A 16,689-nucleotide genomic window follows, 5' to 3' on the forward strand; every position below is an offset into this window, starting at 1 on the left:
TCTATTTCTGCATTTGATATATTTGAATTTATCAGAAAAAAATACTTTCACAGAAAGGCCTATTCTTGTCACAGCATTAAAGAGTACCGTATTTTCACGCATATAATGCGCGCGTTATACACGATTTTTACAAACCGTGCATAACCATGCGTGTTATACGTGTGAGCGCGTTGTACACATGTTTTTTTTCATTCGAATCCGGCATTCCCCCTGCGAACCGGCATCCTCCCCCCCCCCGCTCATGTCACTCCCCCTCCCCCGCGATCCTACATCCCCTCCAGTACCTCAAAGACAACTCTTACCCGATTGGGCACCGGCACCAATGCACAGGATGTGCCAGTGCCCGAAGATCCTCTCTCGTTGGGTTGGGCTGGGCTGGGCTGGGCTGGGTGGTGCGGTGCGAGAGAGATCCTCCTTCCTGCGCCGGGCTGGACTAGGCTTTGAGCATGCGCAAATGCTCAAAGCCTTCTGGTCTCGCTCTCTCCGTCTCGGAGAGAGTGAGACCAGAAGGCTTTGACCATGCGCAAAAGCTCAAAGCCTAGTCCAGCCCGGCGCAGGAAGAAGGAGGATCTCTCTCGCACCGCACCGCCCAGCCCAGCCCAACCCAATGAGGGAGGATCTTCGGGCACTGGCACTGGCACATCCTGTGCATTGGTGCTGGTGCTGGTGCCCAATCAGGTAAGAGTTGTCTTTGCGGTGCTGGGGGGGATATAGGATCGCGGGGGGGGGGGGTGACACGAGCGGGGGGGGGGGAGGATGCCGGTTCGCAGGGGGAATGCCGTATTCGAATGAAAAAAAAATGCTCTCTCGGGCAAGCGAGCGGGGGGGGGGGGAGAGGATGCCAGTTCGGAGTAGGCGGGAGGAGGTTTTAGCATGCGTGGTATACGCGTGTGCACGCTATATTAAATTTTTTTAACATAAATTTGTGTTCCCCGCACGCTATACCCGTGTGCGCATTTTACACGGGTGTGCGGTATATGGGTGAAAATACGGTATACCTTTCATAAGTAAATATTTCATTGGGTTTTCCTATCAAGGCATCACAAAATGAAATACCAGTGTGATAGCCAAAGGGATATGTGTGGATGAAACCAAAGGGTCAATATTCAGCAGAATGTTATCCAGCGTTTGTATTTAAGTCAACAACTGAAAATGTGGTCTATATGCTAACCGGTTATCAGAGTAGTTGTATAAAAGCATTTTTATGCCAGTCAACTGGATGAATAAAATTACACAGATAATGCTAGAGGAACTATGTCGTTAACTTTTTGCTACGCTCAATGAACTGGCCCTCTTTCATGTAACTGCATGGAAATGTCCAGTCACATGTTATGCAATTGGTAGTTCAAATATTCACACAGAACAATTTATCAGTTAACTCCAAGATTAACCACAAGACGTCCAAGCGCATTTAGATGTTCTGGAGAGTGAATACCCTGCAAGACATCTAAAAACTTAAGTTTTGAAAATTGGCGCTTGGACGTTTTGGCGATCAAAATGTCCAAGTGATGGTTTATGCTGATTTTTGGACATCTGCATTTTTGGAAAATGAGCCCCATAGACTCTACATTTGGCAGGTTTCTAAAATACAATGGACATTTTTCATATCCTATCTAAAATGGGTCCTATTTTGCTTTGAATAGGTACCACAGAGTGTGTGGTGCATTAAGACTTGGGTTGTCTGCATATTCCTTTATAGCTCAGTAAAATAGATGTGATAGCAAAACTTCAAATAGCCTATATGCAATAATGGTTAAAAAGTCAATAAGGTTAGGTTTATATTTTTAAAAAATTAATATGTTACTTAACTTACATAGATCAAAATGGTTTACAATATATTTAAAAGAGACAAAACAAATATAATACAACATAAATTAAAATCTAACAAAAGGAACTCCATTGTTTTGAAAGAAAGACCTAAAACCATTCTAATAAGAATGACGCAAATCCATCTCCTTCCATAACACAGAAAGGCTAGTGTATAGTGCTATCACCATTTAATTCAGTATGAAAGGCTTCTTTAAAAAAGAGAGTCTTCACAAGAAATGTTAAACTTTTAAAAAAATCTCTTCTGCATAAAGGTGTCAGATAAAAAAAAAATAGACATTGGATTAGGTTAATTCCTACCTAGCCCTTTTTTTTTTCTTTTAAAGAAGATATTACTAAATCATCATCTTCTAGAGATCTAAAAACCTTGTAGAGGTATGCAGGATAATTAGTGAATGTAAGCAACTCGGCTATTGAATGTGATATGTCTTATGTGTCTGTTGAACTGAAGAACCGGTTTGCAGTCCTTGAGGTAGAAGATATAAAAAGGAGGTAATAAAGCTAAAAAAAAAATCTCAAAGCTGCTGGATCAGCAGCCAATAAGAAGTGAAAGATAGTGGTGGATAGAGATTCTCTTCTGTGTGGAGCTAGCTAAATTAAAAATAGGGGCCTGATGGGATATATCCAAGGGGACTCAAAGAACTCAGAGAGGTTCTGCCAGCTCCATTGTCTTATCTTTTCAATGCTTCTTTCTAGTGTGGTCCCGGAGAACTGGAGAAGGGCAGATATGATCCCTCTGCATATCTGAGTATATACAATACATGAATAACTTAAATTTCCAGATTAGATGTTTAGAATTATTTCCTAAATTATTTTGATCTCAGTAACAATATAGGTTGATAAATAGAGATAAATATATATATATACACACACATGTATTCATGTACACACAACTTGCATTCATATATACAGAGTATGCATTGTTATAAATGTTTATAACAGCAATGTTTAATGTGATTTTTTTACCTAGTTAGAGAAAAGTCCTTTTCTTTTCCAAAATTAAATATAACTTTTTTTCTTAGCAAGCTGAAGCTAATATCTAATATAATTGCATTAGGCAGTTGCTTTTCTGATCCACAAATATGATCGTACAATGCTACAAGGTAACTGAACATGTTAACTTTTTTCATGCACGTGATTCCACTCAAACTTTCTCTTTGCATTCAGTGATGAAAGACATGTTTGTATTACATACAGAAATGGAACACACAATTAACCACATACCTTGACTGATGGTATTCATAATTAAGAAAACTATAATGATGTTAGAATACAAGTATCTTAAATAGCTGTCATTGTGTGGTATTCACAATAACAATTTTAATATTTTAGCATAAACGCAAAGCTTTAACTTAGAAAATAATAAGCATTCGAACGGGGTACTTATTCATGAAATTATTCACTACTATAAAGTATTAAATTAATTCAACAAAATGTAGCACTTTTACTCATAAAAATCTTCATTTAAGCCTGAAGGCGTTGTTTAGCCATCAACATTTATGCGAGATGAAACTCAGTCAATTAAGTTATATCAAGGACAAAACATATTAGTTTACTGCAAAGTTTTTTGTCTCAATAAATACAAAAGTAAATCAGTGGTCTTCACTAATTTTAAGGGCCACTTTGGATCCAAATGAGCCGAGGTAGAGCCATCAAACAGTTTCCCATATGAGGCTTCAGTGCCAATGACATCTCCCCCACCAGCCTGCTTTCAGACTTTTTATTGTGTACTGTATATCCTCAAGGAGTTGGGCATTTCTAAATACATTCTCTTCATCTAGTGAGAAATGCCTTGTCCTTCAAGTATTTGGCACTTGCTTCCATTCAATTCCCTCTTTCTGCCATGAGTTTGGATAGAGAGATAGTGGACTTCAGGGGCTGCCATTAATTAATTGAAAAACAAGCTAATTAGTGCTGATAACTGGCTTCTTAACAAGCAATTATTTGCATTAATTGGTTTTAATTTGAATTTATGCACGTAAATTTAGGCATGAGCTCCGTGGCAAGATAGAAGCGACGGAGTCTGGAGATGGCAGTACAGGAGAAGGGTACAGATAAGAGAGACTTACCCACATGCGAATTCACACACTAAATTGCATAGCACACTTTAGTAACAGGGTTCCTTAGTTATCAAAAATATTTGAGGATATGAGATACAAATGAAGACCTCGTAGTGCATTTTAGTTTAAAAGCAACATTACAAAGCACCTATTTTTTGTTTCAATTGGGGAAGCAGTTATTAGAAGGAATGGGATCAGAGGGACTTTATTCTCAGTATGCTATCTGTTGGTTTGTTTAAATTATATACATGAATCTGTAACATATCTGGAAATGAAATAATGTGTGAGAGAAATGTTTAATTATTATTCCTGTTCAAATATGTATCTTCTACCTATCATTACTACTACTATTTAACACTTCTATAGTAATGAAGGGTGTAGACAGTGATGTACATTTTGACATTAAATAAACATTCCCTGCTCTTAAGAGCTTACAATATAACTTGGAAAGACAGACATGACATAGAGAGTTGGGGATGCAGAACCCAAGGTGAGAGAAGTTAGGTGTTGAAAGCAGTCTCAAAGAGGTGGGCTTTTAATTTGGACTTCAACACTGCCAGAGATGGAGCCTGCCGTAGGGATACAGGCAGTTTGTTCCAGGCATATGGCACGGCAAGACAGAAAGGATGGAGTATAGAGTTGGCAGAGGAAAAGAAGGGCACAGATAGGAGGAACTTACCCGTTAAGCAAAGCTTACAGGTGGGAACATAGGGGGAGAGAAGTGAAGAGAGATAATGAGGGGCAGCTGCGTGAATGCATTTGTAGGACAGTAAGAAGAGTTTGAATTGTATTTGGAAATGGATGGGAAGCCAATGAAGTGACTTTAGGAGAGGGGTAATGTGAGCATAACGGCTCTCATGGAATATGAGTTGTGCAGCCAAATTCTGGACAGATTGGAGGGGAGAAAGATGGTAGAGTGGAAGACCAGCCAACGACTTTCAGGACGACTTTCAGGGGGATTTCCAGTGGATGACTCCGGCTCGAGGGGTAACGGATCAGCTCCCCCCGAAGAAGCGCAGAGTGGTAGTCATTGGGGACTCTCTGCTACGGGGCACCGAGGGGCCAATATGTAGACTGGATCCAAAATCAAGAGAGGTTTGTTGTCTGCCAGGAGCCAGGAGCCAGGATGTGACCACCAGCTTAGGAAGACTGATAAAGCCCCAAGACCACTATCCAATGCTTCTCATCCACGTCGGGAGAAACGACACTGCCAGGAACACCCCGGAGAGGATACCCGAAGACTTTGGAGTCCTGGGTGAGAAGCTGAAGTGGATAGGAGCGCAGGTGGTCTTCTCTTCCTTCCTTCCAGTGAGAGGCAAGGGTAGAGCCAGGGAAGATCATATCCAGAAGACAAACGAGTGGCTACACGGATGGTGCAGAGAGATGGACTTCGGTTTCCTGGACCATGGAGAAGCACTTCAAGAACTACAGGGTTCGGACGGGCTTCACCTGACCAGAAGAGGGAAGAATGTCTTCGGTAGATGACTAGCTTGCCTTCTCCAAAGGGCTTTAAACTAGGTGAGTTGGGGGCGGGCACCCACTCTCATCCTGGTGTGGTAAGTAACCATCCCGGTATGGTAAGTAACCACTCCATTACTGAGTCTGAGGTAAGTACTTACGTTGCAGACAGTACTGCAGGGGACAAACTAACTCAAATGGGGAAATAAGGGAAAAACTAAGTCAAACGGGAAAATCTCCACACAGACCGGGCAAACACGAAGTATGGAAGGCTATGTACATTAATGCCCGCAGTTTAGGCAATAAAATTCTGGAATTAGAGACGGAAATGAGGAGCGCCGACCTAGATGTGGTAGCAATATCTGAAACCTGGTTCTCGGATTCCCACGGATGGAATATGGCTATACCAGGATATAATTTACTCCGCCGAGACAGGGTAGGCAAAAATGGAGGAGGGGTAGCACTATATATCAAGGAGGAAATCAAAATTACCAGAATCACAGGGGTCAAGTATACAGGGGAGTCCCTCTGAGTGAACCTTGCTAGGGGAAATGGCAAATGCCTGTATCTGGGCATTGTATACAGACCTCCTAAACAACAGGATGACATAGACAAAGAATTAATCAAAGACATCAAGACCATCACTCTGCGTGGAGACACTGTACTGTCGGGGACTTCAACATACCGGATGTAAACTGGAATAAACTTTCAGCTATGACCAGCAGCAGCAGAAGGCTAATAACCTCTTTACGAGGAGCACGACTCAAACAAATGGTAATGGAGCCCACCAGAGATCAGGCAATTCTGGACCTGATACTCACCAATGGAGATAGCGTCACAGAGGTTTCGGTAAGTGAGGCGTTGGCCTCCAGCGACCACAACATGGTGTGGTTTCACCTCAGGAAGGGATCCATGAGGTCGAACACGTCAACGAAGGTCCTTAACTTTATTGGCACTAACTTCGAGAGCATGGGAGATTTTGTCTATGAGGCGCTGCAAAACCAAGACACAACAGATAATGTGGAGGTAATGTGGTCAGCTCTGAAATCTACCCTACAGGAAGCAAACAACCTCTTTATAAAAACCATGAGTAAACGGCGGAGAAATAACAAACCCCAATGGTTCTCTGCAGAGATCTCGGAACTCGTAAAACAGAAGAAAAGAGCATTTGTATCCTACACACAATCGCAATGAGCAGAAGCCAAAGAAACTTATCTAGAGAAATCTAGAACTGTTAAAACAGAGGTCAGAAGCGCCAAACTCTGGATGGAAGAAAATTAAGCTAGGAATATTAAAAAAGGAGATAAATCATTTTTCAGGTATGTTAGTGATAGAAAGAGGAATACTGACGGGATAGTGCGCCTGAGGAAACCCGACGGCAACTTTGCAGAATTGGACTCCAATAAAGCCAAACTACTGAACAAATACTTCTGCTCAGTATTTACCTGTGAGATGCTGGGATACGGTCCACAGCTCAGAAGACCTGTTCAGGAATTTTGAATTTTCCACCAGCAGCATCTACCAAGAATTGTCAAGGCTCAAAGTGAATAAAGCCGGATAAGTTGTACCCGAGAGTGCTTAGGGAATTGAGAGATGTCCTAGCAGAACCATTAGCCAAGCTCTTCAATCTTTCCTTGAGCACGGGAAATGTCCCATTAAACTGGAAAACAGCTAACATCATTCCGCTTCACAAAAAGGGATGCAGGTCAGAGACTGCAAATTACAGGCCGATAAATCTTACATCAATAGTGTATAAACTTATGGAAACGTTGATTAAACACAACTTGGATACGGTTCTGGACAATGAGAGGCTGAGGGACCCCCCATCAGCATGGATTTACAAAGGGAAGGTCCTGCCAATCCAATCTAATCAGCTTCTTTGACTGGGTAACGAAAAAACTAGATAAGGGAGAGTTCCTGGATGTAGTGTATCTGGACTTCAGTAAGGCTTTTGATAGTGTCCTACACCGTAGATTATTGAACAAGATGAGCTTGCTGGGACTAGGAGAAACATTAACTGCATGGGTTAAAGACTGGCTCAGTGGCAGACTTCAAAGGGTAGTGGTAAACGGTACTCTCTCTGAAACGTCGGAGGTGTTTAGTGGTGTACCGCAGGGATTGGTCCTGGGTCCAATCCTATTTAATATTTTCATATGGGATCTGCCTCAGGGACTTCAGGGTAAAATTGCATTATTTGCCGATGATGCTAAATTATACAATGTAGTGGACGGAGGTACCGTGCCTGACACTATGACACAGGACCTACTTTTACTGGAGCAATGGTCTACTATTTGGCAACTGAGTTTTAATGCCAAGAAGTGTAAAGTTATGCACCTTGGTAGCGGAAACCCATGCAGAACCTACACTCTGAATGGTGAGACCTTAACTAAAACTGTTACAGAATGGGACCTGGGAGTAATCATTAGTGAAGATATGAAGACAGCCAATCAAGTGGAGAAAGCTTCATCAAAGGCTAGACAAATGCTGGGTTGCATCCGGAGAAGTTTTGTCAGCCGAAAGCCTGAAGTGGTAATGCCGCTGTACAGGTCCATGGTTAGACCACATCTGGAATATTGTGTTCAATTTTGGAGGCCACACTATCAAAAGGATGTGCTGAGAATGGAATCGGTTCAGCGAATGGCCACTAGGATGGTCTCAAGACTCAAGGATCTCCCATATGAAGAACGTCTAGGTAAGTTGCAGCTATACACTCTCGAGGAACGCAGAGAGAGGAGAGACATGATAGAGACGTTCAAATATGTTACTGGCCGTATTGAGGTGGAAGAAGACATCTTTTTCCTTGCAGGACCTACGGCGACAAGAGGGCATCCGCTAAAAATCAGAGGTGAGATATTTCTCTATCCTGGAATTCCTCAAATCCAACCTCCACTAGATCCACTCAAAAATTAAAACTATCCTACCCCTCCTTAAAAGGCATCTCCCTTGTTGGTAAACTTGGCTCTTCCCTCCCTTTCAGAATCACTCAGCTCTGGAACGGTCTCCCTTCCCCTCTCCGCAATTTGAGCCCCCTTCTACCATTCCGTAAGCATCTGAAGACCTGGCTCTTCTCCAGAACGTAACCCCGTCCCGCTCCTGGCACTCTCACACCAACCTCTCTTCTCTCATACTTATATAATTCCACTGGAGTTCCGTTCCTTCCCTAACCATGTAAACCGTGTCGAGCTCCATCTGCGGAGATGATGCGGTATATAAACCCAAGATTTAGATTAGATTAGATTAGATTTCATGGTGACACTAGGAAGTATTTCTTCACTGAAAGGGTGGTTGATCAATGGAATGATCTTCCACTTCAGGTAGTAGAGGCCAACAACGTGCTCGATTTTAAGAATAAATGGGATAAACATGTGGGTTCACTTCGAGGAAGTGCTTAGGGGGGTGAGTTATTTGAGTGGGCAGACTTGTTGGGCCGACGGCCCTTTTCTGCCGTCATACTCTATGTTTTTACGACCTGAGAGTACCAAGTTGCAGTAATCTAAGTGTAAGGTGATGAGGGTGTGCATAAGTGTTTTGGTAGTATGATCGGAGAGGAAAGGTCAGTTTTTGGTAATCTTACAGAGGAAGAAGCGGCAAGTTTTAGCAATATGTTGTATCTGGGAGGAGAAGGAAAGAGAGGAGTCAAAGATGACCTTCGAGATTGTGAGCACACAAGACAGAGAGGATGCGAGTGTTGTCCACAGAGACAGAGAACGGTAGAAGTGGAGAGGTGGGTTTAGGTGGGAAGATGAGTAGCTTTGTTTTAGCCATATTCAGATTTAGATGGCGGTGAGACATCCAGGCAGCAATGTCGGACAGACAGGCTGAGACTCCAGTCTGGGTTACAGTAGAGATGTCCGGTGTGGAGAAGTAGATCTGGGAGTCATCAGCATATAGGTGATACTGGAAACCATGGGAGGAGATCAGTGCTCCAAGTGAGTAGGTGCAGATTGAGAAAAGAAGTGGTCCCAGGACAGAGCCAATTGATGGCAGGATGGTTGTGGAGGAAGAACCACTGTTGCATGCACTGAAGGTGCGAAGGGAGAGATAGGAAGAAAGCCAAGAGAGAGCAGAACCCTGGAATTCCAGCGAGGATGGCGTATCAAAGAGCAGATGGTGATCAACAGTATCAAAGGTAGCAGATAGATCAAGGAGGATGAGGATAGAGTACAGGCCTTTGGATTTGGCCAGGAATAGGTCATTGGAAACTTTAGTAAGGGCGGTTTCTGTGGAAACAATACCTTACTAAGTATACATAGTCATCTCTACAATACACTTACTTCCCCTTTTATTAAAATGTGCTAGCAGTTTCTAGCGCTTGGAGCCGCGCTGAATGCCCTGCACTGCTCCCGATGCTCATAGAGTTCCTATGAGCGTCGGGAGTAGCCCGAGGCATTCAGCACAGCTCCCCGCGCTAAAAACTGCTAGCACAGTTTAATAAAAGGAGGCCTTAATCATAAAAAAATAAGAACCCAAATCATCCAACATCACTCTTCTACTTTCTAAATAAGTTAAAACTTTTGTCAATAAATACAGTCTACACTTTCCTTCTAAAATTAAAAGCTATCTGCGTTGTTCTATGCCCCAAGGGAAGACTATTCCTTCATCCTTCCCCAGGGGGAGGAGGGAGTTACTAAGGTGTGTTATTTGCATCTTAACATGCACTAAATGGCAATAATGTGTATTACCCTAAAATGCATTAATTTAACTTAGCACAGCAGATGGAATAATGAGATGCAAAACACACAAATGTGTACAAAACATTTCATTACTATGTAAATTGAAAAATCCAGCTTGCAGTGAACACTGTAAGCTATCATTATTCCTCAAAAAAATGATATTAGCTAAAAGCTGGTGTTATTTTTCCTGACTAGGTGAATCAGGCTACTTATGCCATAGCCAGAAACTCCTGGGCCAGTTCTTAAATGGACCAGCATGTGAAAACAGGAATTGCTTTCCCCCTCCAATGACTACCCCATATCAAATCTTCCCTCTTAAAGCCTCCCAACATATATCCTCTCCTGATGTCCCCTGCTCATACCCTCCCTAACAATGCTTCCCCTTGGACCCAAAGCCACCCCCCAACCATCTTATAAAACCCCTTGTGAAATCCCCTTGGATACAGAGGAATCAGATCAGGAGCGATCTCCAATCTTGTTCCTGCTATCTAATTTCATTCAACCTGACGCCACAACAGATCCTGCTATCAAGGACACAAACCCCACCCAAGAAAATACTTAATCCTAGCTCAGTTGACCTAAAAAAAACAACTGTCATCTGGCATCACTGAAATAATAGAAACGAACAAGCCTAACCTCATAGCTATCGAAGAAGCCACATCAAACTGGCACACATAAGTCATTCTTTCTACTTTCAGCTTAGCTTAAAACTATGCAACAAATATGGATATCACTGCACAACTGGACCACAGCTATTCCCTTTACCCCGGTAGAATATCAGTTTCCTTACAACAGCCTAAAACTATTTTCTCCCCTTACCCAGGGCACATTTATTTATTATTTATATACCATTTGTGGCCTAAGTGGTTTACATTCAGGCACTCAAGAATTTTTTCCTCTGTCCTGGTGGGCTCACACTCTAATGTACCTGGGGCAATGGTGGATTAAGTGACTTGCCCAGGGTCACAAGGATTAACATGGGATTTGAACCCGCAGCGTCAGGGTGCTGAGGCTGTAGCTCTAACCACTGTACCACACACTCCCCACATACGATCAAAGTTCTGAAAGACTGAAAGTTCACATTAGCAGAGCACTATTTTATGCCTTTCTGCTATTACTTCAGGCAGATAACCAAGTTAAATATGGAGATATGACATTCCTCTGTTGTTCAATACTTCCATCCTCAATCTGGCTGGTGAAGGATGGCCTAGCAATCGTCTGGACTTAGATTCTACTTTATACTTATTCCCTATCCCATTCATAGCAGAGATCCTGCACAAGTTCTGATGGAAACCAGGCAACATGATTCTCTAGCAATTTCCTAGCTCCATCAGAAAATGTCTCTGATACACAGGCATACAGTTCTACCCCTTTGCATATTACTTTTGTTCTATAGTCAATCACTTGAAACGAGAGCTGCCTTATTCATTTCAGTTTCAGATCATCAACCCTCACAGTAGGAAACTGAGCAGCACTTAGTTCCACTTAGGCTTTACTTAGGATATGTTATTTCCTGCAAGGAAACCATCTGCCAGATGAATCTATATGTTCAAGGAAAATGTTTTCTCTCTCTGATCCCATTCATTCTTAGCCTAAAGCTATCTTCAACTCGTACTTATCTCCTCTCTATCATCTGGGGCTGTAAACATCAGCCATCAGAGTAAATCTTGGCACTATCCTGAACTATTGTACTCCAGGGACTTAAATTCTCATTGTCCTATAATTCTCAGCTTATCAAAGGGCTTCACTATGTAAAAAATCCAGAACAGAGCCTTCAGTGGTATGGCTCTTTAAGCCAATTGATTTTGCTTTGCTTAAGCATATCACTTGGAAAGTATTCCTTTCTCCTGAAGAGGGACTTGGGGATCTTGAATCTCAGGGAGGTCTGGTGCCAGGGGAGGGTGGCCATGAGCTGGAAGGAACACTGCTCTGCAGGCCCTGGAGCATTCAGCTGTGTCTTTGTGACCTGTTGCTCCTGGGCCACAGGAATGTAATGCGGCTTGCAAGGTGGCTTTCAAGCAGTGTTCTTTTTTTGCCCTGGGATTCAGCAACCCGCATACCAGGATCCTACAGTTTGCTGAATCCCGCAGAGATGTCAAATTAATCAAACTTGATAAAGGATGATATCTCAAAGAGCATTCTACTGTCTGTTGTATCCCAGTGGGCATCCCAGCCATTGCCCCCCAGGTCTCCAGGTTATCTTGATAATACATGACCCTTGTCTGTTTTCCCAAAAACTCATCCTGAGCCTCCCAGTCCTACCTGCCCTCCTACACTCTACCCCTTCTTAACTCTATATCATTCCACACACCTAAACATGCCACTTCCCATAAACCTCTTCTACCCCACACAGAATGAACATCAACTTGCCCTGGAAATAGATACATAATCCAATATTGTCTTCTACCAGCCAGCTAGAATTGCTGGCCAATTATTTGGGCTTATTCATGTAATAAGGCATATATATATCTAGATTGACCCTCATGTATTTACTCATATAGGTACCTGCATATACACAAGCCTATTTACCCTCACTTATTCTTTTACACATCCATCTACCTACCCATTCCGACATTCATACCTACAACTGTTTATCTCCCAGCCATTCAGTCTACCCATATTAGGATATTGCAATATGTGCCCAGAGGAGCTGCTGGTATAGATTCTCTTCAAATCCTGCTGTGTAGTCGCTCCATCTTGATGTCAGCCATATGCTCTTGCTTCATCCTATGGCACTGGCATAGATAGTACATTGTCCTCCACAAATTTGGCAGCTTCCTCCACTGATTCAAAATAATGTGCTGGCATGCATGATTCTAATCTTGGTTGGGTATAACAGTGCAAACCGTATCTGATGCTGAATCAAACGAGAGCACAAGACTGAAAATCTGTGGCAATCTTGTGAGACCCACATAGATTAATCCTGGAAGCACATAACTACTTTATTTTTAAATTGCAAGCTTTTCCCATTCCGCAGTTCTTCAAAATTTCAGCCTTCTATGCAGAGTTTAAAGCACAAAAAATTACTAATCTTGGTCTATTAGGAGGGCCCCACTGTATCTTTTTAACTGGAGAGTAGTGGAGATCCAATTTTCTAGAAAGCTATGCAGATTTTTACCAGCCATAGTCTTGGGAAGGTCAAAGAGTTATTGCACCCAGATCTGTTTTCAAGGTCTTCAAGTTTAGCTTCTAGGTCAACTAATTTATTTATTTATTTGGATTTATATCCCATCCTCCCAGAAGAGTTCAGAATGGGTTACAAGTTTACATACATAATAAGGAATGACAGGGTTTTTTTAAAATAATAAAGTAGAATAGGGTATAGTAATATAAAACATAATAGTACATTTTAGGTCATGACATGATAGAACAATACATAGGGGAGCATGATTGTAGTCAAAAAGCATGGCAATACTTAATAGGACATGGGGTGCTGATGTTATGAGTTTGGTTTGACATTGAGTTTGACATTGAGTTTGGTTTGACATTGACCAATAGAGCTTAACAGTAATTATAGTGCCTGGCAGTATGAAGAGTGGTAAGGCAGAACATAACAGAGCATGGCAGTGTATTAGGATGCATGACAGTACATGGTATTGCACACACTATATACAAGAGCATGGCAGGAATATGACATTGCATAGCAGTACAATGCATACCTGTGAATGATAATATATGCTAGGTGTGGTATAGCATGGAATGTTTAGCAAAGTGTGGAATTATCGGCAATGACAGTGGATGATTGTACATAACAGTGCATGATAATATGTGTTAGGTATGGCATGGTATGAAATGTAGGGCACAGTGGTATCAGTGATGATTAATCTTGTTGCGTAGACAGTAGTATTTAGACTGGAGCTATTTCATAGAAGATTAGAAGAAGAAGAAGTGAGTTATTTCCTTCCTGAAGTGCAGTAGTCCTTCTAGTGATCTGATGTGAGGTGCTAATTGGTTCCAGAGGTGTAGTAGGTTGTGCAAGTAGGATCTTTTCTGAGCATTCTCAAGGCACAGGGAGTGTCCTGAAGATGTTTGTTGTCTTTTTTCTTCTTGCAAGCAAAGTTGCCAGTTTGGGGTGTAAGGTGGTAGTTTGGAGGCCATATAAGTTGGTACCATGTTGTGGAAAACTTTGTAGGCCATTACCAGGCTCTTGAATGCACATCATTTATTGATAGGTAGCAAGTGAGCTGCGTACAATGCTGGACGATTGGGTCACATATGTGAAAGTTTTCTAGGAGGCGGATAGTGGTGTTTTGTACTCGTTGTAGTCAATGGAGATTTTTTGAAGTGAGACCGTTTAGTAGCATGTTGCAGTAGGCCATGTGGGAGAGGATAAAGGTGTAGAGTAGCTGTGAAAAGTCTGGTTCTGAAAAATATCTTCAGATTTTTTGGAGTTGTCGGAGGTAGTAGAATGAGGTAGATACCACTTGGGAGATATGATCAGAGAGTGATAGTGGAATTGAAGGTCACTCTTACCTAGGCTGCATACCTTATCTTAGTTAGGGTGGTGGATTCCCAGGAGATCGAAGGATTGGCAAGTTTGGGGTTATCTCTCCGTATCCATAAGAACATAAAAATAGCTTTACTGGGTCAGACCAAAGGTCCATCAAGCCTAGTAGCCCATTCTCATGGTAGCCAATCCAGGTCACTAGTACCTGGCCAAAACCCAAAGAGTAGCAACATTCCATGCTACCGATCCAGGGAGCTCAGTATCCAAAGGAGCTCAGTTTTTGCAGCGTTTAATTGGAGCTTGTTTTGAGTCATCCAGCTCTTTATATCTGTGAGGCAATTGTGTAGTTTGGATATTTTGGCATCTCAATTTGAACCTAGTGGCAGATATAGTTTTGTCATCTATAATATCTATTACCAGTCTGTTATAGAGGTACTCTATATTTTATTGGTTTCAGTTTTGATAGAACAGATATTAGCAGTCTTTGGTTTAGGAATGATGAGAACCAGTGGAGTGCAATTTTGTGGATTCCGTTATCTGCGAGTCTGGAAAGGAGGCGGGGATGATCAATGGTGTCAAAAGTGGCACTAAGGTCTAGAAGAACCAATAATACATCGTTTCCTTTGTCTAGCATGTTCAAGCAGTTGTCGATGATGTCTGCAGGATTGTTTCCATGCTATGGAATTTCCTGAAGTCAGATTGGTAGGAGGAGAGGGCATCTTGTTTGCTGATGGAGGTCTGGAGTTGTGATAGTATAGTCTTTGCTAGGATCTTGGAGATGGCTGGAAGGTTGGCGACTGGTCTGTAGTTACCAAGGTGGGGAGGAGGGTTAAGATATGTCTGATGATGGCTGATTTCCAGCTTTGTGGTACTATTCCTGTTTGAAGGGAGTAGTTTATTAGGGGAAGGATTGATTTAATGAAGGTGTCCTTTGTGGACAACAGGAAGTTGGGTGGACATAGATCAAGGATGAAGCCGGAGGGTCATAGTGTGCTGATTGTTTTAGTGAGGTCATCATGAGAGACTGGCTCAAAGTGACTTAGGGTTTCAGATGTCAGGTTTTTTTTTATCTGGGAAGGGGTTATTTCTGTTGTTTGGTGGGTTTTGGAATGTGGAATCAAGATTCAAGCATGTACAGTTGATTTTTTTCTTGGAAGAAGATGGAAAAGGTTTCACTGTCCAGGCTAGTTTGTAGGTCTTAGCAATTTTCTTGTGAGGTAGTCAGCAAGTTGGTTTTTTTAACAGTGTAAAGAGGTTCTTAGATCTGTTTGGGGTTTGTTGTGGAAGTTTGGTACAAAAGGCCTTTTTAGCTTTGTAGATAGCTAATTTGTAATCCTCTAGTAACTTTTTCCAGTGTGTTTTTTCATTTTTGTCTTTGGATTTGCACCACTTTCCGCTTTTTTTAGTTCTCTTTTTTTTTTATTCTACGGTTGTCGATAAACAAGGGAGAGGAGAATTTGTGAGTGTTCATTTTTTTCCCCTGGCTTCAGCTAGATTCTCATAGAGGACTTTGGTGGAAAGAGGTTGAGTATAGCGATTCCAATCGAGCTTGAGTTTTGAACTGTCGAGCTTCTCTCATTTTAATCAATTGAGAGGAAATACCTTGTCAGCCACAATGAACTGGTGCAGCTCTGCAAGCAGGGCATGGCTATGACCACTGTGAAAGTTTAAATGTTGTAGACATGAGCATCAAAGATTGCACCTGTCCAATGGCATACTCATAAAAGCTTTGATTTGCAGTGTCTCTATGAACTGCTTCTACAAATTAAATTAGTTTGTAGTATTACATAGTAATTATAATTTATGTTTGAACTATCCAAAGAATTTCTGGAATACAACAGACATTGATCAAATGTTAATAGTTGTGCATGCTTTATTCAATGTTATTACATTTTAGACTTTGTTATGTCATTTTTATGGTTTAAAAATAATTGATTATAGGTGTTTTAAACTGTGGCTTCTATGCTTTAACTCCTGATACAGGTGTTCATCATCAAACCACAATTCCATATTGATTGTATGAGCTCATCTGAGTATATGTGTCTATGAGCACACTTCTTGATAAATTTTTATTTTTACTCCTATTATTTTTATTTGGACCGCTATACATTAATAAATTGTTTTAATCTTTTATCTTCTGGAGTTCTCATTTTTCAATTGCACTAGAAGACCATTAGTCCACCCCTACCCTCTGTATATCACATAAAGACTTTTTCTTCTCCTT

The 16,689-nt window shown here is 41.7% G+C and overlaps 1 protein-coding gene across 2 annotated transcripts in view; it reads right to left on the bottom strand.

Annotated features, from left to right (window-relative positions):
- DOCK1 (dedicator of cytokinesis 1) overlaps positions 1-16,689 on the bottom strand; it is a 926,077-nt gene that overhangs the window by 25,168 nt on the left and 884,220 nt on the right. The window lies entirely within an intron of this gene.

This window comes from Geotrypetes seraphini, chromosome 4 (genome assembly GCF_902459505.1).
Source record: "Geotrypetes seraphini chromosome 4, aGeoSer1.1, whole genome shotgun sequence".
Classification (NCBI taxonomy): domain Eukaryota; kingdom Metazoa; phylum Chordata; class Amphibia; order Gymnophiona; family Dermophiidae; genus Geotrypetes; species Geotrypetes seraphini.